Here is a 27743-nt window from a genome sequence, read left to right as displayed (position 1 = left end):
GGGGGCACAGCCCACCATTCCATGTAGGAATTGAACAGGCAACTTTGTTGTTGAGAGCCTGTGCTCTAACCAACTAAGCCATCTAGCCACCCCCTGATTTATTTTATTTTATTTTAATTAAGACTAATATTTTAGAATAATTTTAGGTTCACAGCACATTTGAGGGGACGGTACAGGGATTTGCCCACACGCCCTGCCCTGACACTTACAGAGCCTCCCCCATTACCAACATCACTCAACGGAGTGGTGCATTTGTTACAGTTAATGAACCAACACGGATACAACATAATCACCCAGAGTCCAGAGTTTACATTAATTACAGTTCACTCTTGGTGTTGTACATTTTATGGATTTGGACAAACATATAGTGACATATATCTATTATTGTAATACATATGGGATATATTCACTCTTCTAAAAATCTTCCGTGTTCTGCCTATTCATCCCTCCCACCACCTAATCCTTGGAAACCACTGAACTTTTTACTGTCTCCATGGTTTCGCCTTTTCAAAGATGTCATAAAGTTGGAATCATATAGTAGGTAGCCTTTTAAAACTGGCTTCTTCCACTTATTCCCTGAAAATAAGACCTAACTGGAAAATAAGCCCTAGCATGATTTTTCAGGATGACATCCCCTGAACATAATCCCTAATGCGTCTTTTGGAGCAAAAATTTATATAAGACCGGGTCTTATTTTTGGGGAAAACACAGTAGTAATATGCATTTAAGGTTCTTCCATGTATTTTCATGGTTTGATAGCTCATTTCTTTGTAGTGCTAAATAATATTCCACTGTCTTGAATGTACCACAGTTTATCCATTCATTTACTGAAAGACATCTTGGTTTGCTTCCAAGTTTTGGCAATTATGAATAAAGCTGCTATAAACATCCACATGCAGTTCTTTGTGTGGACATAAGTTTTCATCTCCTTTGGCTAAATATGAAGGAGCATGATTGCTGGATCATATGGTAAGGGTATTTTTCGTTTCATAAGAACCCACCAAACTCTTCCAAAGTCGTTCACCAATTTGAATTCCCACCAGTAATGAATGAGAGTTTTTACTGCTCCGCATTCTTACCAGTATTTAGTGTTGTCAATGATCTTGATTTTGCCCATTGTAATACATATGTAATGGTACCTATTTCATTGTTGTTTAATTTACATTGCCCTCATGACATATAGTGTGGAGCATCTTTTCACAGGCTTATTTGCAATCTGTATATCTTTGGTGAGATGTCTATTTGGTCCATTATTTAATTAGGTTGTTTGCTTATTAAGCTATAAGAGGTTATATATATATATATATATATAGATATAGATATAGCTATAGATATAGATATAGATATAGATATAGATATATATGCTACCATATATAATATATATATAAATATATGTGCTACAAGAGGTTTTATATGTATATATACATATATATACATATACATATATATATACATATACATACATATACATATATATATATATATATATATATTTTATACACTATATTCCCCAAACTGTATTTCATATGTGAAATACAGTTTGGGGAAGAGGGATTATTTATTATTTTATTTATTTTTTTTTTATATCTCGGATAGCTGTCCTTCATCAGCTGTGTCTTGCAAATATTTTCTTCTAGTCTGTGGCATGTCTTCTCATTCTCTCGACATTGTCTTCCTTAGAGCAGATATTTACAATTTTAATAAAGTCTAGCTCATCAATTATGTGTTTTTCATGAATCATGACATTTGTGTTGTAACTAAAAAAGTCATCACTATGCCCAAGATCATAAACATTTTATCCTACATTATCGTCTAAGAATTTTATATTTTTATGTTTTACATTTGGGTCTGTGATCCATTTTTTGTGAAGGATGTAAAGTCTGTGTCTAAATTCTTTTTTTGCTTTTTTGCATGTGAATATCTAGTTGTTCCACCACCATTTGTTAAAAATACCATGTTTGCTCCATTGCGTTGCCTTTGCTCTTTTGTCAAAGATCAGTTGACTATATTTATGGGGGGTCTATTTTGGGGCTTTCTATTTTGTTTCATTGATCTACTTGCCTATTCTTTTATCAATACCACACTGTCTTGATTACTGCAGCTTTATAGTAAGTCTTAAAATTGGGTGGATTTTCTTCCAATTTTATTCTTCTTCTTCGATACTGTATTAACTATTCTAGGTATTCTGCTTCTCCATGTAAACTTTACAGTCAGTTTGTGGATATCCACAAAATAACTTGTTGGTATTTTAATTGGGATCACATTAAATCTATAGATCAAGCTTAAAAGAAGTGATATCTTCATAATACTATGTCTTCCTATCCATGAATATGAAATTGCTCTATTTATTTAGTAATTCTTTGCTTTATTTCATCAGAGTTTTATAGTTTTCCTCATATAGATATTGTGCATTTTTTAGCTTTATACCTAAGTATTTCATTTTTGAGGATACTAATATAAATTATATTGTGTTTTTAATATCAAATTCCACTTTTTCATTACTAGTATATAGGAAAGCAATAGACTTTTGCATATTACTTTTGTATCTTGTATCCTTGCTATAATTGTTTATTAGTTCAAGTTTTTTGGTTGACTCTTTTAGATGTTTTACATAATCATTGTCATTTGTGAAGAAAGATAGTTTTATTTCTTCTTTCCCAATCTGAATATATTTTATTTCCTATTCTTGTCTTATTGCATTAAGTAGAACTTCCAGTACAATGTTGAAAAGTAATGGTGAAAGAGGACATAAATATTTTTTAATATTGAATATTTCTGCTTATAAACGTAGTATATCTCTCTAATTTATTTAGATTATCTTTAGAAAACCCACTCTTATAGAGAAATAGAATTGGCTACAGAACTATAGAGCCATGGGTGAATGGGATGATTTAATTTTGCACATTTATATCCCCTCCATAAACTTTGATAGTATATCCACTATATGCCAAGCTATGTGTGCCAAGACCAAACACTAAAATCACTATAAGTCTATTTTCTCTAGCTTAACACTTTTGATGATTCCTGTACACTTTTACATATGTTCTAAGAAACAACAGATCCTGTCCTCTGTATGTAACCATTTTGCCTTTATTAAATATTCCTAAAATAAAAAATTAGGTCACTTTTTTCAAAAGTATCTTTGAAGTTTGCAATTTTATCACCTTTTCAGTCCATAACATTCAGTGTTTCCCTTATTCATACAGGAGAATGCAGCAAGAGTTGCTAGACCAATTGCCTGCTAGGGTTTCAGAGGTTTTCCCATGTGACAGTAAAAGGAAGGCAGTACTATAAACATGAGAAGCCCCCTCTAATTGTTTTCTGGGAACCAGAGAATTGGTCCAATGAAAGTGACAACATTGGTTATTTTTTATTAGCAGTAACTTGAGAAAACAAATCCATATGAATTATTGCTTTTTTAACAGATTAATTTTCATACTTTTTACATAGTACTAAAAAGTCGTTGACTATAAAGGAATATTAGTTTTACATAAGGTTCAGAATTTAAATAAAGATATCCTATGCAGCAACTATGCAACTAACAACATTGTCTCTAATAATAAATTTCTCCAAGAAAGGACAATTGAAACCAAAGGAGGTACATCCTTTGTTATTTTTTAAATTGTTAGGATGACAGCTAGCAAATGAATACTCAAGACTATTTCAGTAGTCTGAAAGAATTAATTACATACCCCAACTCCTAAAGTTATTGCTAGAAAATAAATTATACAGGAAACCCAGCTGGTCAGATATTTCTTCACAAAGCAAATGTATTTTGGGAAACATTTTATTGTGGGGTGTGTGTGTGTGTGTGTGTGTGTGTGTGTGCATGTGTGTTTATGTGTATGTTTGAGAAGTGTAGCAAAGGAATGGATGATAGATGGATACTCTCTCTCCTGAAATAATTTTATATACTACTATCCTCACAGCGTATTACCTACATCTCCTGGTAAGCACCTGCATTATATGAAGCCACAACAATGATATCCTTTGACTCTCCTGTAGTGGAGTATATTTTTCAGTTAAAATTAAAGGACGACTTCCGCTCCAACTATAGTTCTGAACCAGCCCCCATGTAACAGTGGTATTGCTCAACATTTTGATCCTGCTCTAACCAGCCCTGGCTTTTCTACATCCTAATTCCATCCATGGAAAAGGGGCAGGGAGGTAAAGAAGGAGGGTAAACTTTGGAAAGCTGGAGGGGAACTGTGGAAGTTCTGTTGTTGCCCCCTACCCCTACTAGATGAGGGAGGGATTTCCAGGTAAAACTCTGCTCAGTCGTGATTCCATGCTGTAGTTACAACTGGCTGGGCCTCTTGGGCCAAATTCAGGACAAATTTCAAGACATGGGCACGTGTCTTGAAATTTGAAAATTACTGTAGGTCATTTATTGATTTAGAGAAACTAAAATTACTACATAGCTTGTATTCACCAGTTTAGAGACTTTATGGTACACTGGTAAAGAGTTGAAAAAGAAGAAATGATTACCAATGAGGATATTTTAAGATAAAGAGTGGACCTTGACATGGAGACACCCAACTTAACTTTTTACACCTATAAAAACAACTAGAAAAAAAACACCACCAATCAATCGTCAAGCACCAAGGAAAGAATGGAAGGAGAACAATAATCAGCCTGCCTCAGCAGACTAATTTAACCTGCTTCCTTGTTAAGAATGCCCTAGTTGACTGAAGACTGTGCTACAGTACTGCAGCAGCAACATCTTTCAGGGATTAATTTGAATGCCAACTAATTATTTAGTCCGATCAGCCTCTTTGTTGATGACATTAGAGCAAGTGCCTTCTGGATAGTAATCTTGTCTTTCTGGGTAAACTCTAAAAGATTCACCAAGCATGATGAATCCCAATGCCCACCCTCTAAACAGAGGGGAAATGCAGGTAGTGTTTAAGGACTCCACTTCATGATCCTTACTTTAATAGTGTTTTCACATGGCCCAAAACAGAATCCAGGTTGACAGGAAGAAAAATACTTCAATCTGTGAATCACTGTAGCCATAATTTGTGGAAGTAAACTTAACTATATTAGGTTATCCTCTGGGCTTCCCAACAACAAGATATTAGCAAGCAGTCCATTGCATGACAAATATAATTTCAATAAGGCAAAACAGGCAATAGTGCATGCAAACTAGTTTTCTTTTTTTTTAACTAGAACTTCTTATTCTCTCCAAACAACACAGTCACCAAGAAACTAACAAATGAATTAGAATTTGCTATCATTTAACTGGGGAACTCTGACTAAAATTCCAAACTTCCCTGAGTCCTCATTTTTCTCATTTCTAAAATGAAGGTGTTAAATTATTAGATAATTTCTAAAAATCAATATAGCACTAAAACTCAATGGTTCGTGAAGATAAACTGGAATTATGTGCTTCCCATTATGCCTATCTTTTAAAAATGTAAGTAATTGTAGGCTAAGTAGTGAATATTTAATAATAGTTATTTCTAAGATCTTGAGCTGAGGAAAACAGACAGTATATAAAGAAGTGTTTACCAGTATACAAACAACATTTCTATATAAGTTAATATGTGGCCAAAAATATACCTGTGGTCATTAGAAAGATAAGCCAGTTCACTTTTTGGAATAAAATAAGCTGTGCTGCTATTTTCGGTGTGTTTTGTTTTGTTTTCCTTTTCAAGGCGTTTTGGAGAAAACAGGCCAAGAAGTGAGAGGCTTTAAAAAGAATGGAGCTTAACCTAGAGACCTAGCCATATAAGTAGAGCTACAATATACACCTAAAGTTGAAATATAAAAGAGGAAATAAAAAGTTCCAGTATCCTAGCAAGACAGCAATAGTAGTAAAGCTTCGCAGAACATCTGAGAAATTAAGCAAGGACATGAGCTAAGAGGACAGCTGGACAGCTCAGCTGGTTAGAGCACAGTGCTCTTAATAACAAAGTTGCCAGTTCGATCCCCACATGGGCCACTGTGAGCTGCGCTCTCCACAACTAGATTGAAACAACTACTTGACTTGGAGCTGATGGGTCCTGGAAAAACACATTTAAATAAATAAAAGTTTGTTTTTTTAAAAAAAGAATATGAACTAAGAACAAAAATAAACAAACAAACAAACAAACAAATAAATAAAAACTACAGAATGCAATCACTTGGAACTTGAGGAAAAAAGACCTTAGAAAATTATTTTCCCACAAAGGAAAGTTATCCCATGTCTATAACACATAATTCTTAAGAGATGATTCCAGAATTAGTCAGTACAAATAAACTTTTGATTATGTTCAAATATTCTCAACTGTTAAAATGTCTCTGCATTCACCACACTCATCACATTTCATCGGTTTTGTAAATAAAATTTAAATTCCTCATAAATAATGGCACCCTAAAATACTATCCTTTTACTTAAGGAAGAGAAGCTATGCTACTGTCTTTCATGTAAGGACTGAAAACACTTTATTGCCCATTTCACCTCCTTTTCCTTCAGTAAGTATCCAAATAACAGTACAGAATATGTTTCAACATTAGCCCAACCCAAAATATCTTTGGTTCAAAGCTAGTTTCAAAGGGAATTGTAAACCTGAATGAAGCAGCTCATGACCGTCTTTATTATTTTTTTATTAGTTTCAGGGCTACAAAACAACATAATGATTAGACATTTACACCCCTCACAAAGTGGCAACCCTCCCAAGTCTACTACCCCTCTGACATCGTATATAGCAATTACAATGTCATTGCTGTACTTTACATAGTGTGAAAAAATATATATATATATAAAATTATAATTGACATTCAATATTATTTTATATTAGTTTCAGATGTACAGCGCAGTGGTTAGGCATTTATATAATCTATGAAGTGATCCCCCCCCCAATAAGTCCAGTACCCAACTGACACCATACATAGTCTTTACAACATTATTTATTATATTCCTCATACTGTATTTTACATCCCTGTGGCTATTTTGTGACTACCAATTTGTACTTTCTAATCCCTTCGCCTTCCCCCATCCCCCAACCCCTCTCCCATCTAGCAACCATCAGTTTTTTCTCTGTATCTATTTCTGTTTTGTTTGCTCGTTGATTCTGCTCTTTAGATTCCACATATAAGCAAGATCATATGATATTTGGCTCATGACCTCCTTTAAAACTAACTTCCGAAATGATAGCTTCATGCTTCGTCAGCTGTTTTTAACATAGTGAATTAAAAGGCATGGTTAAATCACCTTGGAGGGACTATTTAAAAGTGAATAGAGGCCCTTTACTTTCCAACTTATTATCCCTCTTTGAGGAAGATTAGGAGGAGATACCAGATGGTCAGCTGTCCATCCATACTAATCTTAAAGGCAGTCAAATATCAAATGATCCATACTATTATTAAATTATTTTGTGCATAATGTATAAGACATTTTGAGGGTCACTAGTAGACTAATGACAGCAAGTAGCTAAAATACTTGTTGTATTGCATTGTACTGTATTTATTATCCAATATAAATAGGGTCATGTGCTAAGTTGTATTCAATTATAATAATGATGCTAATGAACATAAGTAATAAAATAAAAATAAGCACCCAAATAAAAGTTTTAGTAAGCTATTATATGAACATTAAGAAAATGATGAGACAAAAAGTGCAGTGCTCTCACACTACAAATATTTTTTTTTGAAGCTCCTTAAACCTAAACAGGAAGATTTCTCAGTGCCACCAAACACAAGTCTGAGAAGCTGCTTTTAAGTCTTTTAAACATGTCCTTATCCTTCCATTCCCAGTAACTTCACCATAATTTACTTCCTCCCAGAAATATTACAATAACTTAAATAATTTTCCTCCTTACTATTTAAATCACATCTAGTGCATTGCACCAACCAATTATTTCTCATGACATGGTCCGGCTCCAAATCTTAAACTGCATATCCTGTTATGGACAGGCAATACCTATAGGTCCAAATCATTCCCTTGCAGAATCATTCTGGATTCTCAAGTGGTTTCAATGTGGGTAGAAAAAAATTCAGAGCCCAGTTCTCCTGAAGCCTCAGTAACTAGCAATCCGAGCTTGAAAAAGGCATCATAGGTCCGTGCCTCAAATACAATCTAACATTGACTTCCAGGTGATGAAACTCTGAATCTGTACAACACTTTGGCAGGCAGAAAGCGGTCAGCTGGAGATCCAAGGATTTAACTTATTCTTAAATAGAACTCAGACCAATTTCTCCTGGCGTTAGCCCTGTTTTACACTTACTTTCAGAGGTACCTCTGAGCACCAGCTGAAGACTTTCGGCGAGCTATGAAGTAAGCTATGTACGTCTTGGCTTTCCAAGCAGTTACATTAGGATTTCACATTTTTAGGACTGCTAGATTAGTTACCAGTTGTCCATCTACTTTTTGGTTTCCAAAATTATGTTACTGTTATCTCCTCTTCTGATGTTTGTCCTTTTGTCTTCCTGCCTTTTTATATTTTTAAATTTTCTTTGACATTCAATATTGTTTTATATTAATTTCAGGTATACAGCCCAGTGGTTAGACATTTATATAATTTAACTAGTGATCCCCCTGACTAGCATATCACCCACCATGCACTATACATACTATGCACACTTGACTATATTCCCTATGTTTTACTTTACATCCCCATGACTATTTTATAACTACCAATTTGTACTTCTTAATCCCTTCACTTTTTTCACCCTGTCCCCCCAACCCCTTCCATCTATCACCCTGATAAACCTATTACCCATCCGACACCATACATAGTTATTACAATATTATTGACTATAATCCTTACGCTATTCCCTATGACAATTGCCATGACTGTCGTGTAACAACCAATTTATACTTCTTAATCCCAATTAAACCCAACCCCAATCCCCCTCCCATCTGGCAACTATCAAAATGTTCTATGTACCTATGTGTTTGTTTCTATTTTGTTTGTTTATTTTCTTCTTTAGAGTCCACTTATAAGTGAAATCATATGACATTTGTCTTTCTATGTCTGACTTACTACATTCAGCGCAATACCTCTAGGTCCTTTCATGTTGTTACAGAAAGCAAAATTTCATTCTTTTTTATGTCTGTGTAATATTTCATTGTATATATGTAAACCTTTTCTTTATCTAGTCATCCATTTAGGGACACCCAGGTTGCCTTCATATCTTGGTCATTGCAAATAATGTTGCAATGAATATGGATGCACACATGTCCCTTTGAAGTATTTAGTGTTTTGGTTTTCTTTGAATAAATACCCAGAAGTAAGGTTACTGGGTCCTTCTTTGTCTCGTTATAGCCTTTGTTTTGAAGTCTATTTTGTCTGATATAACTACTGCCACTCCAGCTTTTTTGCTTATTTGTTTCCATTTTCATGAAATATTGTTTTCTGTCTCTTTACTTTTAGTCTCAGTGTGTCTTTCAATCTGAAGTGAGTCTCTTGTAGGCAGCATATGTATGTGTCTTGTTTCCTTATCCATTCAGCCACCTTATGTCTTTTGATTGGAGCATTTAATCTATCTACATTTCAAGTAATTATTGATAGACCTGTAGTTGTTGCTATTTTATTAATCATAGTTTTCTTTTTGTTTTTGTTTTTTTTCATCTTAAGAAGTCCTACATTCCTTTTTTTGTCTGGCGCGCTTTATCTGTCCTTTGATTCTAAATGATAGCATTGCTGGGTGGAGTAATATTGGTTGTAGGTCCTTGCTTTTTATCACTTTGAATATTTCTTGCCAATCTTTTCAGGCCTACAAATTTTTTGTTCAGAAATCAGCTGATAGTCTTATGCGAGCTCCCTCATAGATAACTAACTGCTTTTCTCTTACTGCCTTAAAGATTCCATTTTTCTTTTTCCTTTAACCTTGGCATTTTAATTATGATGTGTCTTGGTTTGGGCCTCTTTGAGTTCCTCTTGTTTGGAACTCTCTGTGCTTCCTGTACTTGTATATCTATTTCCTTTATCAGGTTAGGGATGTTTTCAGTCATTATTTCTTCAAATAGGTTTTCAATTCCTCGCTCTCTGTCCTCTCCATCTGATACCACAACAATGTGAATATTGGTATGTCTGATGTTGTCTGAGACCCCTTAAACTGTCCTCATGTTTTTGGATTTTTTTTTTTTTTTAATTTTTATTTTTTTATTTTTTTTTTTTGCTGTTCTGATTAGGTATTTTCTGCTACCTTATCTTCTAAATTGCTGATTTGATCTTCTGCTTCATCTAATCTATTGTTGATTCCCACTCCTGTATTCTTCATTTCAGTTATTGTATAATTTATTTCTGACTGGTTCTTTTTATGCTTTCTTTCTCCATTTTTATGTTTCCTATCTCTTTGTTGAAGTTCTCCCTGAGATCTTTGAGCATTCTTATAACCAGTGCTTTGAACTCTGCATCTGGTATGTTGCCCGTCTCCATTTTTTTAGTTCCTTTTCTGGAGCTTTGTTCCGTTCTTTTATTTGGGAAATGTTTCTTTGTCTCCCCATTTTGGCTGCCTCCCTGTGTTTGTTTCTATGTATTAGGTAGGGCTGCTATGTCTCCTGGTCGTAGTACAGTGACCTTATGTAGTAGGTGTGCTGTGGGGCCAGTGGCTCAGTCTCCCTGGTCACCAGAGCCAGGTGCTCCAGTTGTGTCCCTTGTGTGGGTTGTGTGTGCCCTCCTGTTGTGATTGAGCCTTGGTTTCTGTTTGCATATTAATGGGAGGGATTGACCCTTGGGCTCAGTGGTTGTGAGGACTGGACATGACTATAGTGGAAAAACTATGGTACAGGGGCTGACCCTACAGAATAGTATTCACTTTAGGAGAGCTCTGGTGCCTATACAGTGTACTCTTTGGGTGTCTCATCCCTCTCATCCCCTTTGGTGGCTGGGTGATATTCCAGCTTGGTCAGAAGCTGGCCACTGGGTGTGTCAGTCCCCAGGCCTCATGGGAAAAGATCCACTGCAGGCCAAGTTCAGCTGCAGACTTTGCATTACCCAGGGCCACCTGGAATGAACCACAAAGCAATCCACAAATGACTGCCATCTGTGTTGCGCTTGGAGGTGCCTGCTGAGGACAAGCCACGAACAAAGGTCGACTAACTGTCACTAGTGCTAGGCTTAGGGTTGCTCAGCCAGGTGTTGTGACATGCCAAAGGCAGATGCTGCTTGTTTTGTGAACCTTTAAGAGATCTTAGGAAAGACTGCAGGATGGGCCATGGCAGGCTGTTTGTATGGAAAAGCCAATAGAAGCAGCGTGGGTGTGCCTGAAAGTTGGGGAGCAGAGGATCTCAGAATCACCAGGGCAGGGCAAATTAACAGTGTTAGCCAGTTTGATGAAGACTCAGATATGGCCGATGCCTGCTTCTGTGTTCCAGGAGGGGGTAGGGCTCAACAAAGAAACAATTACTAGTGCCAGCTTTCTGTCCAGGAGAAAGCTGCCCCTCCAAACCTTGCTCTGAAGCCAGACAACTCAATTCCTCCCCATATGTCCCTGGAACATTTTGAGCTGCTGCCTTAGCACTCAGATCCAGTGATTCCATTGGTCGATGTGCAGGCCCTTTAAGAGGAGTGCCTGGAACTGCAGCAGCCCTCCCTATCCCTCAGCCACAATCTCTGTTGGTTTTCACAACCAGAAATTAAGACTTCTCTGCCTGGCACTGAAACTCTGGGCTGGGGAGCCTGGTATAGGGCTGGGACCTGTCACTCTTGGGGTAGGGAGGAAGGACTTTCACAGCAGCCAAGATATCCCTCCCTATTTTTAAAGGTCACACGTGTGTGGGACCAGCCCGTTCCATGTCTCCTGCCAGCCAACCTGTCTCAAGGTGGCTTCTTCTGTATGTCATTAGTTGTTTGTTTTGGTTCAGCTATACTTCAGGTGATTCTCAGGATGGCTGTTCTGCAGTTTAATTGTAATTTTGATGTGGTCACGAGAGGAGGTAAGCACAGCATTTACCTACTCTACCATCTTGACTGGAAATTGTAATGCCTTTTAAAAAAGTTGCCCTTGCTATTATTTTAACAGTATTTCAGAAAAGAGTGGAAGTAAATATGCCTGTCCAATTTACCATTACTAATGAGAATTAATTTTTCTTAAACTTGTTTCAGAAAAGGTATGCCATGAGGGCTAATTCCAGCAGACCTGAAATTGGCCTAAGCATGGTACTAAAATAAGAAATGTACCTGCATAGGACTGACACCTGATTAAGGCATGAAATGTACTAATTAATAATGTTGCTTTAATCCACATTAATTCCAAAGAGTTTGGGGGATGTTTGCAGAAGCTGGTCAGCACTGTTGGTTGGTAACAGTGAGATGGATGATTTGTACTTGGTCTCCATGAGACCCTTACAGAGCCTGCAGTTTTGGCTAGTTATGTAGCAAAACAACCTGCCTACATGACCAGCAAGGTCATCTTAGCTGAGAATCATTTCAGCTCCTGGGTTCCAAGGTATTTTGACCTAAGAGATATTGAAGGTCATTGAGAGGACATGACTGCCAGTTGTCCTGTGAGCTGGACTCAGGCAATCAGAGGCTCCTCCTCCTCCTCTCTTCCTTGTCTTTGGAATCTACGTCCAGCCCACTATTTAGTACTAGGAGCCAGTTTCAAGGACCCAACCTTGAGAGAGTAATGTGTTGTTGAGACCATCTGGACGGTATATGTGATTGAATCCAGTTAAGGTCTCTATGTAAACTTTAAGATTCTGGCAGGTGAGTGAGGTGATCTACTAGTCTTGCAGCATCCAAGACAAGGGAAGCCTCATATGTAAGTTCCCATATTAAAACTGCCACTCAGTCTGAAGTGTCCTCCATGTATGGGGGCCAGTTTCAGGTTTCACCCAGGGAGCTCTCAGGGTTGGGAACCAACAAGATAGAAAGTACCTCTAGTATGGTCTTTATTAAGGAGAGCAATTGGAGCTGGCACTTGCCCTTTGCTGAGTCCTTGCTGTGAAATAGCCTTTGGATGTGATACATATACTTAATTACATGTTGCTGCTATATTTCATCATTTTTTGTGCAATAAATTGTAGATTTGCATGTGTTGCCTTTTTGGATCCTGTGACTCTTCTCTAGCAATCTAACACTATTTAACTGCCCCATTATTGCAACAGATTGACCATATAATTTTACATTTTCATACAGTATTGCATAGATGACCACATAATTTTACATTTTCTTAATATTGCTTCAGGATTTTTTGCACAAGTCAGTGTTATATCTACTAGGTAAAAATTATTTTTGTTGGCTTCAGGTCCTAAAAAATAAAAGCCTTAGGTATGAGTAAATTAAAACATGCCATTTTTAATCTCAACCTCCCCACACCCACCCAGAAACTTTAGCAACAATAACAAAAACAAGCCAGCAGCAGGCGGCAAAGTTAAGCACATATTTCTGGTGCCACGTGGACAAACTATAAATGATTGATTACTCATAATTATTATCCTGACATAACACCATCTATCATATACTAATGTGTCTTGTACTATGAACTGAATGTGATGAACTAAAGCAGTCATAACAAATAAAGAATTCCAAGGATGTAGATTTTCCACCTACGTACATTCCTGGATAGCTTTACCAAATTGCTATTGTCAATTTCAGCTGTTAGGCTAATGTGCAGGGAAAAAGCATCATAGGTGTGGTAATTCTGGCCCATGTCCATAGGAATTTCAATACCTATAGCGATAACTTGAACTGCATTTTGAATCATTAGTATTTACTCTGAAGCAGGGTACTAGAGCATTTCCAGCCAGGATAGTGTAGCCAAGTCTTGCACCTGCTGAAATATTACTCATCAATCACAGTTACATGTGAGCCACGAAGCAATAAGCCACTATGAAGAATGTTGGTGGCCAGGATTGTTTCTATCAGGCTCCCACTAGCAAGACAGTATTATCGGCCATATTTCAAAAAAGGAATCAGGCAACTGAGCCAATGTTAAATTCCGGACTTAAAGTATAACTATGGAGCACCAGATCCCAGATGCCATAGGCAAAGGACAAATACAGCTTCTCAAATGAATGAAAGAAAAACCTAAGGGTTTTTGAATGTCTATCAAATGTAAAGCACTGAGCTAAGTGCTTATGCACAAAACCTGATGAGAAAAATACAATTATTCCCATTTCATGAACATAAAAACTGAGGCTTAGTTGTACGAAGGAGAAGATACAGATTGTAAGTAACTGGCTGACAGTCCACTGCTTTGAAAGGCCATGAGTAGAATATGCACACAGGTGTGTACTGCTGCAACGTGCTCTTTCTCCTGCATCACGTTCTCTCCTAATAAAGCTCTATTACTCTTTTTTCCTTTGTCTATACATGCTCACTGTTAACATCCCCTCTGCATTTCCTAAGTTTAATGTGGCTGCCTATCTTATTCAGTTATTGAGTTTCCTAATAGCCTGGCATTTCAGCAAAATAGCCATTCATTCATTCATTTAATCACACATACATTAAATAAACATTTTCTGAACACCAATCTATTTAAAGTGGTACAATAAATGCAGTCGCATACAGAAATAAGAATACAGAGGCTTTGACCAAGGATTTTTTAGGATAGAAACCAACTTGCTTTTAGGGTATATTTTATCACTCGAAATGAGTCTTTCGCATATCCAATATGCATGCCACAGTTTTACATACTTATATACTCACACCCTTAAATTTTCTTTCCTTTGCTAAATTATGACCTTTGTAACATCACTTGGTGAACAAATATTTCAAGCTATTGAGCGTGGGGCTACCTGCCTGCCTGTGTCCTCACAAAAATTACACTTTTGTCTATGCAGCCATGATTGTTTGAGCAATCGTAATAATGTTTTATTGCTCTTTGCCTTTATGTCATTAAAAAGGACCAGGAAATAGAAAATAAAGCTACTGTTTTGGAAATAATACAATTGAGACAAAATGGAAGTGGTTAGTCATGCCAACAGTGATGAATCCTAAGCTGATTGCTTTGTTTTCAGTTGTGAAGAAAAAGAACACAATGCGAAGCAGGAAAAAAGAACCACCAGATTTCTATCAGTGAAGATTTTGTCTGAAAGCCTCCATTTAGTGAGAGAGAAAATAAATAAGCATTTAAAATTATAAGTTTAAAAATCAAGGTTTAAGATCTTGCCCGTGATTTGGATTCAGAGGGGCTTCCAGTCCCACAGAGCTGTAGCCACACAGCGGTTCCTTTACGGAGAGGAGAAACCTGGGAGTGCACACTTCTTTTGATAAATTCTTCAAGGAAGTTGATAAGAAACCATCAAAGTGAGCAGCAGAAATATTTCTGAGGCAAGGGAATCTAATTTTACAATTATTAAAATTTCTCAAATGAATTATTTCTGTAATATGTCATGCAATATTAGTGTTGTCTTTTTTATTAAAAAGCATGCACACACACACACACATATTATATATTATATAGCACATATTTTTGAACTTGTAAGCACATTACATTATCCCCAGATGGTTCAATCTAATGGAATTAACTATAGGTCTTACACTGGAGTCTATGAAAGACAGTCAATTCTTCATGAATTGTTTTATATAACCATCTCTCTTCAAAAACAAACATCTCTAGATGCAGTGTACTACTGCTCATGGGTGGAGTAGATAGTTAATACTTAGATCTTTTTTCAGTACATACAAGAAGAATTAAATTTGAAACTGTTCAATTTAACTTTTAAAAATAAGAAGGATAGAAGTAACAGTTACCTTGAAATTAACTCTGTAAGTGTATTTCTTTTATTGTTTTCAAGTCTGTTACAATAAAATAGCTTAATAGCTTTGAATGCCAGTGCTCTGGAAGATAATGCAATCCTATAAAATGGCATTTTATCATCCTTTAACAACATAAATACTTGCCATAAAAAATATGAAAGTAGACAAAAATTACCATGTCCTTAGAAGCACAAGGATACAACTTTAGTTTTTCTACTTTTGGTGTCTTATTTCTTTAACCTTCTGTAACCTAGTCAATGTTAATGTGTATATAAAAGCTGCAAAATTATCTATCATGTATAGGAAAAAATATAGTACATTGATGCATTTGAACAATTCTGAATGTCAGATTTTTAGGCAGACGCTCTAGGTAAGACATGACGAGAGAGAGAGAGAGAGAGAGAGAGAGAGAGAGAGAGAGAGAGAGAGAGACAGAGAGAGACAGAGAGAGACAGAGAGACAGAGAGACAGAGAGACAGAGAGATTGTCCTGACACTTTGAGGAACTCACAGACCACATAGCAACGGAAAAGTGCCTGGTTATGAAGTACATGCTTAACTTTTAATAGAATGAAAGAATGAATAAACTAATGAAAATATCACCTCTGTCACTTAAAGAATTGACAGTAGAAGATAAGCTACAAAAGAGACTGAGGTTGAACAACCAAATCCTAGGGAAAACAAAACAAAACAAAACAGGATGCTGCAGTGTCTTACCCACCAAGGAAAAGTTTCTGAGTGAGAAAGGAGTAGCTGAAGATATTGGATGACTCCAAGATTTCAAGCAAAAAATGGACCAACAAGTGCCCTGTGTATTTAGCACCTTGGATGCTAATGTTGAAAGGTTTGAAAGGTTTTCAACTGAGTGATAACTACAGAAGTTGGATTAAAACTGGTTGAGAAGTGAATGGGAGTTGGGAAAATAGACCCAAGTTTAGATTATCACTTTGACAAGTTCAAATAGTGAAAGGAGAGAGAAAGGGTGGTAGTTAAAATGAGTTATGGGATAGGCAGGTACTTTGTTTCTGTTATTGTTTTCAAGATAGAAAGAAAATCTTTAAATGCACATTGAGAGGCACCAATAGAGAGGGAGGTAAGTTTCCTGAGAAAATATGAAAGAAAAATCTTGACAGCAAAGTGGAGGGATGCTTTTTTCACCTTGACCTAGTTAAAGGATCAATGGATTTGTGGAAATACGCAGGGGTTTTATTAGTTGTGGTGTTTGGATATTGAGGTGATCCTCCATTCCTGACTTTGATTTTCTCTGCACATTGACAGGAGATGTTAGAAGCTGAGAACTGTAGGGAGGTGGAATTCAATGCTGCCTAAGGAGGTGCTGTAAGAGACAAATAGATATCATGTATAGTAAATATTTAGTTTGATGGTTTAAGATAATTAATAGTCAGTATGCTAAAACCAATCACTTTATATATATTGTAACATTTTTTTTAAAAGACTATGTTCTGTATAAATGAAATGCTCAGAAATTTATTTTCTCTAACAGGTTTATAAAAACTAATTTTTCATTATTTATTCATTTCACTTCAATAAATATCCTTCTTTAGTTTTCTTTTTTTAACTTTGTGATTATAATATATTTAACAGATTTCAAGTGTCATATTGTCATATGTTAACACAAAATATTCCACATTTAAAAAGAATGCATTAAAAACAATGAGATACTGAGGGATAAATTTAAACAAGGAGGCAAAAGATCAGTACACTGAAACCTGTAATACTCGAGTCAAAGAAACTGAAGTAGATACAAATGGAAAGATTCCCCATGTTAATGGACTGGAAGAATCAATATTGTTAAAATGTCCACACTCCCTGAAGTCATCTATAGATTAAAAGTAATCCCTACCATATTCCAATGGCATCAGAAACAGGAAAAAAAAAAATCCTAAAATGTGTATGGAACCACAGCCCTAAAAAGCTAAAGCAATCTTGAGAAGGAAAAGCAAAGTTGGAGTTACCACACTTTCTGATTTCAAACTACATCATAAAGCCTATAGTGATCGCAACAGTTTGGTACTGTCATAAACACAGACATATAGACCGATAAAACAGAATGAAGAACCCAGAAATAACCCCCCGCATATACTATCAACTAATATTTGACAAAGGAACCCATGATATTGAATGAGGAATGGATAGTCTCTTCCATAAAAGATGTTGGGAAAACTGGATAAGCACATGCAGAAAAATAAAATTTGACGTTATCTTATACCAGTCAAATGGATTAGTGATTTAAATCAGAGTCTAAAACACATAAAATTCCTAAGAGAAAGAATAGGGAAAAAACTCTTCGACGTAGGCCTTGCCAACAATTTTTTGGATATGACAACAAAAGCACAAATAACAAAGGCAAAAATCAATAGATGGGACTACATTCAATTTAAAAGCTTCTGCACAGCGAACGAAACAATCAAAAATATGAAAAGGCAACCTACAGAAAGAAAATATTTGCAAACTATATATTTGATAAAGGGTTAATATTCAAAACATATAAAGCACTCATACAAATCAATAATAAAAACCAAACAATCTGATTTTAAAATGGGCAGAGGGACTGAACATACATTTTTCCAAAGAAGACATACAGATGGCCAACAGGTACATGAAAAGATGCTTAATATCACTAATCATCAGGGAAATGCAAATCAAAACCACAATGAGATATCCTCTCACACTTGTCAGAATAGCTATCATAAAAAAGACAAAGGATAACAATAGTTAGTAAGAATGTAGACAAAAGGGAACCCTGTGCACTATTGATGTGAATGTAAATTGGTACATCCACTATGGAAAACAGTATGGAGGTTCCTCAAAAAATTAAAAGTAGACCTGCCATATGATCCAGCAATTCCATTTCTGGATATATATACAAAAGGAATAAAAACAGGATATCAAAAAGGTATCTGCACTTTCATGTTTACTGCAGCATTATCCACAATAGTCAAGATATTAAAACAACCTAATTGCCCGTCAATGGATGAAAGGATAAAGATGTGGTATTTTTATATGATGGAATATTATTCAGCTATGAGAAGAATAAAACCCTGGCATTTGTGATAATATGGATGGTCACTGAGGACATTATGCTACATAGCATAAGTCAGAGAAAGACAAATATGTATGATCTGACTTATATGTGGGATTCAAAACAGCTGAACTCATAAAAACAGCAAGTAGAATGGTTACCAGGGGCTGGGGGTGGGAAAATGGGGAGACATTAGTCAAAGAGTACAGACTTCTGGTTAGAAGGTTAAGTTCTGATGCACAGCATTGTGATTACAGATAACAACACTGTGCTATACACTTGAGATTTGCTACAAGAATAGATCTTAAATGATCTCACCACAGAAAAATAGTTGTAATTATGCATATGATGGAGGTGTTAGCTAACATTCTGGTGATAATCATTGCAATAAATAAGAGTATCACATAAACCTGTTGAACACCTTTAAGTTATACAATATTGTATGTCAATTATATCTCGATAAAGTTGGAAAGAAAAAAAAGTATGATCAAGTAAATCAGAAGACAAGCCACAGACTGGGAGAAATATTTGCAGAAGACACATCTAATAAAGGATAGTTATCCCAAATATACAGAATACTCTTACAATTCAACAATAAGAAAATAAACAACCCCTTAAAAAATTGGGCCAAAGTCCTTAACAGACATCTCACCTAAGATACACAGATGGCAAATAAGCATCTGAACAGATGCTCCACATCATATGCCATCAGGAAAATGCAAATTAAAATGAGATACCACTACACACCTATTAGCATGGCCAAAATCCAGAACACTGACATCAAATGCCAGCATGGATGTGGAGCAACAGGAACTCTCATTCCTTGTTGATGGGAATGCAAAATAGTACAGCCACTTTGGAAAACAGCTTGGCAGTTTTGTACAAAACCAAACATACTCTTACCATATGATCCAGCAAGCAATCACATTCCTTGGTATTTACCAAAAGGAGCTGAAAATTTATGTCCACACAAAAACGTGCACATGGATATTTATAGCAACTTTATTCATAATTGCCAAAAAATTGAAGCAAACCAAGATGTTCTTTAGTAAGTGAATGGATAAACTGTGGTACATCCAGACAATGGAATATTATTCAGCGCTAAAAAGAAATGAGCTGTCAAGCCACGAAAAGACATGGAGGAACCTTAAATGCATGTTACTAAGTGAAAGAAGCCCATATGAAAAAAGCTACATATTGTGTGTTTCAACTGTATGCCATCAACTGTATGCCATTCTGGGAAAGGTAGACCCATGAAGACAGTAAAAAGATCAGTGGTTGTGGGGTTGGGGGTAGGAGGTGATAAGAGATGAATAGGCAGAGCACAGAGGATTTTTAGGGCAGTGAAAATATTCGGTATGATATTATAATGATAAATACATGCCATTATACATTTGCCCAAACCCATAGAATGTACACCACCAAGAGTGGTGTAAAGTATAGGCTTTGGATGATTATAATGTGTCAGTGCATGTTCATCTTGGGTAAAAATACATAGTTTGGGTGAATAATGTTGATAATGGGGGAGGCTGCTTATGTGTAGGCACAGAGGGTATATGGGAAATTTCTTTACTATCCTCTTAATTTTGTTGTAAACTTAAAACTGCTGCAAAAAAGCAGTCTTTTTTTTTTCCCCTTAAAAAAAGTAATATGAAGGTCTTGGCTTAATTTTATTCTTATATTTTAGCTTTTTCTGTATTTTTAATGCATACTAACTTTTCGACCTGGGTTCATTTTTCTTTTCCATCTTTGTAATGATTTTGTTTCTGCCCCAATTAACAAAATTCATTAAAAAGATGTGACTTTATGTTTTGTTTAAGATATTTGAAAATAAGGATTATGTTTTATGGTGATTGATGGATCTAAAGTTATAAATCTTCATTTTAATGTATAAAGCAAACCTTCGGTGAATGCTATTCTTCAAGAGTCATTACACAGGTATAATGCCCCTTCCTGAATTGCTTGATTCTCATTTTTCCATTTAAATGTTTTCAACTGATTTTTTTAAAAAAATATGCTGTTTTCTAAAAATATAGCCAAATAACATCAGTTTATAATCTATACAGAAAACATTACTTAAAGTGTTTTGAAAATGTTTTTATGCTCAAATGCATTAGGGGAAGGAAGAACAAAGAAATAATAGTGGAAAGTGTGAAGCCTAGATCTAGAGGACAATAGACTGTCTTTAAACATAGCCCAAGATATGAATTGTATAAATTAAAAAACACTTAAACCATTCATAATATCAGAACACTCTTCAACCTAACTGGATAAGGCAGGTATTACTGTGCTTCAAAAATAAGACAATCCAAAGGGTATAATCTTTTTGTTATAAGATGAATAAGCTCTGGGGATCTAATGTACAGCATGGTCACTATAGTTAATAACACCGTATTGTATAACTCAAATTTCATAGGTCTTAAATGTTCTCATCACACACAAAAAACATGGTCTCAATGTGAAGTGAAGGATGTGTTAATTAACTTGATAATGGTAATCATTTCACAATGTATACATATATTAAATCATGTTGTACACCTTTTTAAAAAAAAAAAAAAAAAAGGAGAAGACAAGCAACATAAGACAGTAATTAATCATGCCAACACAGGATTCTCACAGATTTGGGTGCAAAGTATGAAACCTAAGGCATGTAAGTAACGAAGTCACTTACTATTGAGCCACAATGTTTTCATCTGAAAATGGATCTAATGCATCCACACTATAGCCTGTTGGGATCCGATGGTGACTATAACAAAGGGTGAGCATATGGCTTTGGCACATAGTAAACACTCGGTGGCATAAGCCAGTATCATTAATCATTAAAAGACTTTTTGTGTATGACAAAGTACCTATATCTGAGGGATTACAAACCTTGTATGTATTATGTTTCTTTATGCCCCTCCTTCAAATGATAAGGAGATAAGTTTCATTTGAGTTCCAACTAAGGAGAATATGGTTTTTTTTTTGTGTTTTTTTTTTTGTCCTTCATGTCAAAAAGTTATTAGGCTAGTGGTATTATTCTTGTAAGAGGATTCTTAGAAAGTTCAATGTATGGCTTATAGAGATTCTCTGTGCTCTTCTATTTTTTAATTACAGTGGACACTGTTTATAGAAACATTATCATCACTTGTATCTTTGCATGGGTATTTAATCACTGAAAACCATTTCAAGCTTTTGCTACATTTGTGCATGAGTACCATGTCCAGACCATTAGGTCAGAAGACTTTAGAAATGTTTGCATGCAGACCTGCCTATTGTAGAAATGAGATCAAGGGCATGGGGATTAATGACAGCTTCCCTCTAATATTCTCCAAACAGACAACATGAGCAAAAGAAGGTCAATTTTCAGTTTGCCCTAACCATTATTATTCCTCACAAAGAACCCTAAAACCCATCACAGAACAAGGCAATGGCATTTAATGCTGAATTCTCTAATGCCTGTTTGACCCACCTAAGGCAGCTCTGGAAGTCATCCTTCTTCCTCACAGCTATAAGAAGTGGCTCAAGCTCCTTTGAGAGCCAAGTGACAAAAAAACAAAAGGAAGGGAGGGAGGGAGGGAGGGAGGGAGGGAGGGAGGGAGGGAGGGAGGGAGGGAAAGAAAGAAAGAAAGAAAGAAAGAAAGAAAGAAAGAAAGAAAGAAAGAAAGAAAGAAAGAAAGAAAGAAGGAAGGAAGGAAGGAAAGAAGGAAAGAAAGAAAGAAAGAAAGAAAGAAAGAAAGAAAGAAAGAAAGAAAGAAAGAAAGAAAGAAAGAAAGAAAGAAAGAAAGAAAGAAAGAAAGAAAGAAAGAAAGAAATGTGTTCCTGACAGGAAATGGCATCCTGCAGGCTCCAACAGGCTAGAGCCTCGCAGCTTCCCAGGGACCCCGCTGTCCTGTTTGCAGCTGGCTTTCTGCGGCTGATTTTCAGCCTGTCAGAGAGACTTTCCTCAGCTTCCATGCAGACAGGAGTCTGCAGGCCAGGGCAGCTGAGCATGTCTCCCAGGGAGGCTGGCGGAAAGCCCAGGCACCTCAGGGAATCCAGGAGGTAGGAGAAGGAATTTGTTTCCTCTCCTTGGCCAAGGACTACAGTTGGCTTACATTTCTGAACCCAAATTGGATAATTAAGATTAACAAATATTAAACTTAAATAATTATGAAATCTTAACGAATATTTTTAAAAAATACCTATCTTCTATAGAAAATCGCTGCAAAAACGTAAATTGGATTTTTTTTCACCCCTCCTAAACATAAATTGAATAGGATAAGGACCAATTTGGAGAGTGGAACCAACAGTGAATGACTCATTCATTTGTCTCAAAAACAATAAGAAGAAAATCCTATTTTATATCTAGATTTGCTTAGGGAATGAAACTTGTACAAACGTCTGCTACTATTTGAGTTGCAGCTGTATTTTTTTCTTAATGTAAGTATCAGAATATTAAAGTTGCAAACAAATCAAATACATAGTGTAATAATTTTGGTATCGGATAGAACTACTGATCAACTAGTGATGAGTATCCTCACAAAACTTTTAGCCAGTTTTATTCTGCTTCCAATAATGCATTTTTGGTCTTTATGTTGGAATTGAGACTATTTGCAATGTGAAAACTCACCTTGTGGGAATTCTGATATAAATTTTCCCATTTTTCAAATGAAATCATCTCAGGATTTAACTTATGCACTTTGCTTAGGGAAAAAAAATCTTATCATTTCTTCATGTGTAAGAAGCAGCAACCAACCTTTTGCAAAAACATCGTAAGATGCATTGATATATTTTACTGTCATTGCTGTGACGAAAGTTATCCTTAATTATCTGACTTTCTTTTTTCCTCAATGCCTTTACTTTGAGACATGAGGGGAAAAATCTAGTAGGCACACATTAAAAAGACAGACATGATCACAGGTAAAAGCAAAGACAATCTATCCAGAAGGCTTTAATGCCTGTCAGCTTGAAGCTGAAGTTCCGAGTATGACCTGTTGCGGGGCTAAAAGGAATGGTAATTGGTATTCCGCTCCTTCTTCTTCACCGTCTCCTTCAACAGAATCGACACCAACCTCCTTATAATCCTTCTCAAGGGCAGCCATGTCCTCACGGGCCTCAGAAAACTCTCCTTCTTCCATGCCCTCACCCACGTACTAGTGAACAAAGGCACGCTTGGCATACATCAGGTCAAACTTGTGGTCCATGCGTGCCCAGGCCTCATCAATAGCTGTTGTGATGCTCAGCACACACACAGCTCGCTATATTTTGGCCAGGTCTCCATTAGGTACCACAGTAGGAGGCTGGTAATTAATGCCAACTTTGAAGCCAGTGGGGCACCAGTCCACAAACTGGATGCTGCGCTTGGTCTTGATGGTGGCAATGGTGGCATTGACATCTTTGGGAACCACGTCACAATGATAAAACAGGCAGCAAGCCATGTGTTTACCATGGCGAGGGTCACATTTCACCATCTGGTTGGCTGGCTCAAAGCACGCATTGGCGATCTCTGCTACAGAAAGCTGCTCATGGTAAACTTTCTCAGTAGAGATGACAGGGGCATATGTGGCCAGAGGGAAGTGCATGTGAATTTCAGGTTGATTTGGAATTCGGTCAGGTCAACATTCAGGGCTCCATCAAATCTGAGGGAAGCAGTAATAGAGGACACAATCTAGCTAATAAGGTGGTTAAGGTTAGTGTAGGTTGGGCACTCAATGTCAAGGTTTCTATGACAGATGTTGTAGATGGTTTCATTGTCAACCATGAAGGCACAATCAGTGCTCCAGGGTAGTATGGGTGGTGAGGATGGAGTTGTAAGGCTCAACTGCAGCTGTGGAAACCTGGGGGCTGGGTAAATGGAGAACTACAGCTTGGACTTCTTGCCATAATCCACAGAGAGACATTCCATCAGCAGGGAGGTGAACCCAGAAGCAGTTCCCCCGCCAAAGTTGTGGAAAACCAGGAAGCCCTGAAGACCTGTGCACTGGTCAGCCAGCTTCCGAATTTGGTGCAAGACAAACAAGGTCAATGATCTCCTTGCCAATGGTGTAATGCCCCTGGGCATAGTTATTGGCAGCATCTTCCTTGCCTGTGATGAGCTGCTCGGGGTGGAAGAGCTGGCAGTAGGTGCCAGTGCAAACTTCATCAATGACTGTGGGTTCCAGGTCTACAAACACTGCCTTGGGCACAGGCTTGCCAGCGTCTGTCTCACTCAAGAAGGTGTTGAAGGAGTCATCTCCTCCTCCAATGGTCTTGTCACTTGGCATCTGGCCATTGGGCTGGATGCCATGTTCCAGGCAAGAGCTCCCAGCAGACATTGCTGATCTGGACACCAGCCTGGCCAACGTAGATGGAGATGCATTCACGCATGTCTACGGGTTAGCAGGCGCAGGTAACAGAAGTAGACAACGGACACTGGTTACCGTCCCTGACAAGCTAAGAGTCAAGGTAAGTAACACACTCTGACTTTTGATGTTTTAAAGGAATTCCTATACATACTAGATTGCAAATATGAAATATATACACCTAATATTGTGATGATGTTATTCCAGGATAACATAAAAGGCTTTGGTTTGAAATTCAAATACAAGGGTAGGCTTCTTAACTAAGGTTGTAAGAAGTGCACAGACCCTCTTGGTTTGGTGCTTAGAAGGTTCACATGCTTTTAAATGTGTTCTCAAATCACCCCCAGGAACAATGTGACTGTACCATGTTGAAAGAGTTGAAATCACCCTGGCTTTTGCCCTCACTCCTGGAGGAACTGGAGGCAGGCTGAGTCCTATTAGCACATCCTTCCCTTTAAAGCTGACTTGTCCATTCCTTTGTCTGTTTGACTGCCATCCCAGGTAGCTGAGCTGATTATCTGGACACTCTAATGTTGTCCGCAATGGTCATTTATGTTTGGATCAATGCTGGAACAGCCCAGGTGTTTCAGTCCATTTTCTGACACGCACACACACATACACACACACACACACACACACACACACACACACACACACACACTATTTATGTAGCCTTCTAAATGTCTATAGCGCTTCACAGTGAAATAATTGGAGCTGTTCTATTTGTTTATTCCTCTCATCCTAAAATATCCACCCCACTCAATCCTGTGGTCTAGGAAAATGGACTAGTTACATTACCAAGTCTCAGAGGATTGACACCAAATGAAAATTGATAAAAGAAAATCTGACTAGTGTATCCCTTTAGTATCTGTGCTATGATTTTTCCCTTATTAGTGTCCTCAGAATTTTGTGGATGGCGCTTATGTTAGTTTGGATTCCCCCAGAATCAGACCTCGTAAGGAGGCTTTGAGAGCAAATAGTTTATTTGGGAGCTGTACTCAGAAAGCACCAATAAGGGAACGCAGAAGTGAGATAAAGAAGGCTGTAAGCCAATAAAGGGTGTGTCTGTGACTGGGTTACTACTTTAGGCAACTGTCTTGCGAGGGAATGCTGGGAGACAACATAGACTATAACTCAGATTTGTTCTACCTAGGGAGCAATGAGCATAGATATTATTATTTACCTCCAACTTTAATAGGTTATTAGCTAAGGATGTTTTCCTGGGGTCAATAACCCCTGGGCATGTCCAACCTGCCCTGCACAGGGTTTGGAAGCATCAGTTGGAGAGAGACAAAACTTGCAGTAAGGACACGTGCCAGTATGGTCATGCTGAGTGACTAATAGGCAGAAATAAAATAAAGGTCAGATACTACTCTTCTTTACATAGCAAATGTTATGTCAAAATATTTTAAGTCGTACTTTAAGTGATAATAGCAGGACTGTCTTATATGCAATAATTATTTTTCCATTGCCTATTACGGGTCAGGAAGCACTGAGCTATGCAAGAATCTTAGGGGAAAAGTTTTTGTGAATGAAATGCCCATCCTCATTTAGTTTTTGTTATTCTTGTTACACATGCATTTTCATATTTTAGGTGTGCATAAAGCATTCTTTACCATTTCCTCCCAGGAAATAAAAAAGTTCTAAAGAGGTTGGTATGGCATCTTTTGGACCAAATAGCTAGCTCTCCCACCCTTCCATCTATCTCTGTCAGTTCTCATAATCTTGGTAAAAGCACAATTGAGCTAGAAATTCAGCAGAATTTTATTGTTTTTATTTTCAAGGCCTGATTAAATGTGAAAGAAAATCCTGGTCAATTGTTTTATATTTCTCATGCTATGGGGAGTTATGTAAATATGTGAAGGACTAGGTATTGAAAAACACGTACATTTTTTAATAGATCAAATATTTAAAGTATGATATAACAGATACCATATTAAAATATGATATGGCAGATAGAAAAGCATCAAAATACATTTTATCATGTTAAGTCTATGGTACATCTTCTCTACCTGTGTGGAAACAAAACTATCATTACATTTTCAAAAGATCAGCGTAAACCTGTTGCCTTAGAAGTAAACAGGAAGGCTGTGAAATCAGGTCTGCAGGGACCAGTAATTCTGCTCAAGTTACGGAGCAAAAATTAGATTATGTTTAGCAACAGAAGGAAAAAGGGGGGAGGAAAGACATTTTGAATTTCATAGTAATTACAAAGCATTATATCAGTGTAAGCTTTCGAGATACAAAAATCTCATTTTAATCTCATAAAACTTTTCTGAGCTAGGTAAGGTGCCACTTCCCCTCCATTTTTCCAGGTAGAAAATATGACAAACCGTCAAGATCTCCCTGCAAGCCCATAAAGAAAAATAAATAGAAGGTAGGGGATGATGAAGTTAGTGGTAGCTGCTATTACTCATTCTCCCTTTGTCACAGAAAACCAAATATCATGCCACAGGCCACTGAGTAATGTACTCCGAAAGAATCCCACCAAGACTGAAAAAGTTTGGTGTTTCCTGCAGACATATAAACACAACAAAGAAAAAAATTCTAACTTCGGTTTGTATCTAGATTAGCAACTATTCTAGGAACCTCTTCATAGTAGTTGGATTTATACTTCTATGATGTTAAATGGGGATTTTAAATATGGGTTCATATGGAACAAAAATAATGGATTATTATTTTCTGGCTTTTATTATACAGAACAAGCATTTCATTTTTAAAGCTTTTTCATTAGTATTGTGTTTCCCCAAGAATAAGACCTAGCCGG

At 36.8% G+C, this 27743-nt stretch overlaps 1 protein-coding gene and 1 pseudogene across 11 annotated transcripts in view; both read right to left on the bottom strand.

The window, feature by feature from the left end:
* Window positions 1–27743, bottom strand: part of B3GALT1 (beta-1,3-galactosyltransferase 1) — a 524367-nt gene that overhangs the window by 472487 nt on the left and 24137 nt on the right. The gene's annotated exons all lie outside the window — the stretch shown is intronic.
* LOC141567911 (tubulin alpha-1B chain-like) lies at window positions 23472–25001 on the bottom strand (annotated as a pseudogene).

This window comes from Rhinolophus sinicus, chromosome 17 (assembly GCF_057876585.1).
Source record: "Rhinolophus sinicus isolate RSI-liver-muscle chromosome 17, RSI-T2T, whole genome shotgun sequence".
NCBI classification, from domain to species: domain Eukaryota; kingdom Metazoa; phylum Chordata; class Mammalia; order Chiroptera; family Rhinolophidae; genus Rhinolophus; species Rhinolophus sinicus.
This window is presented reverse-complemented; position numbering and strand designations above follow the sequence as displayed.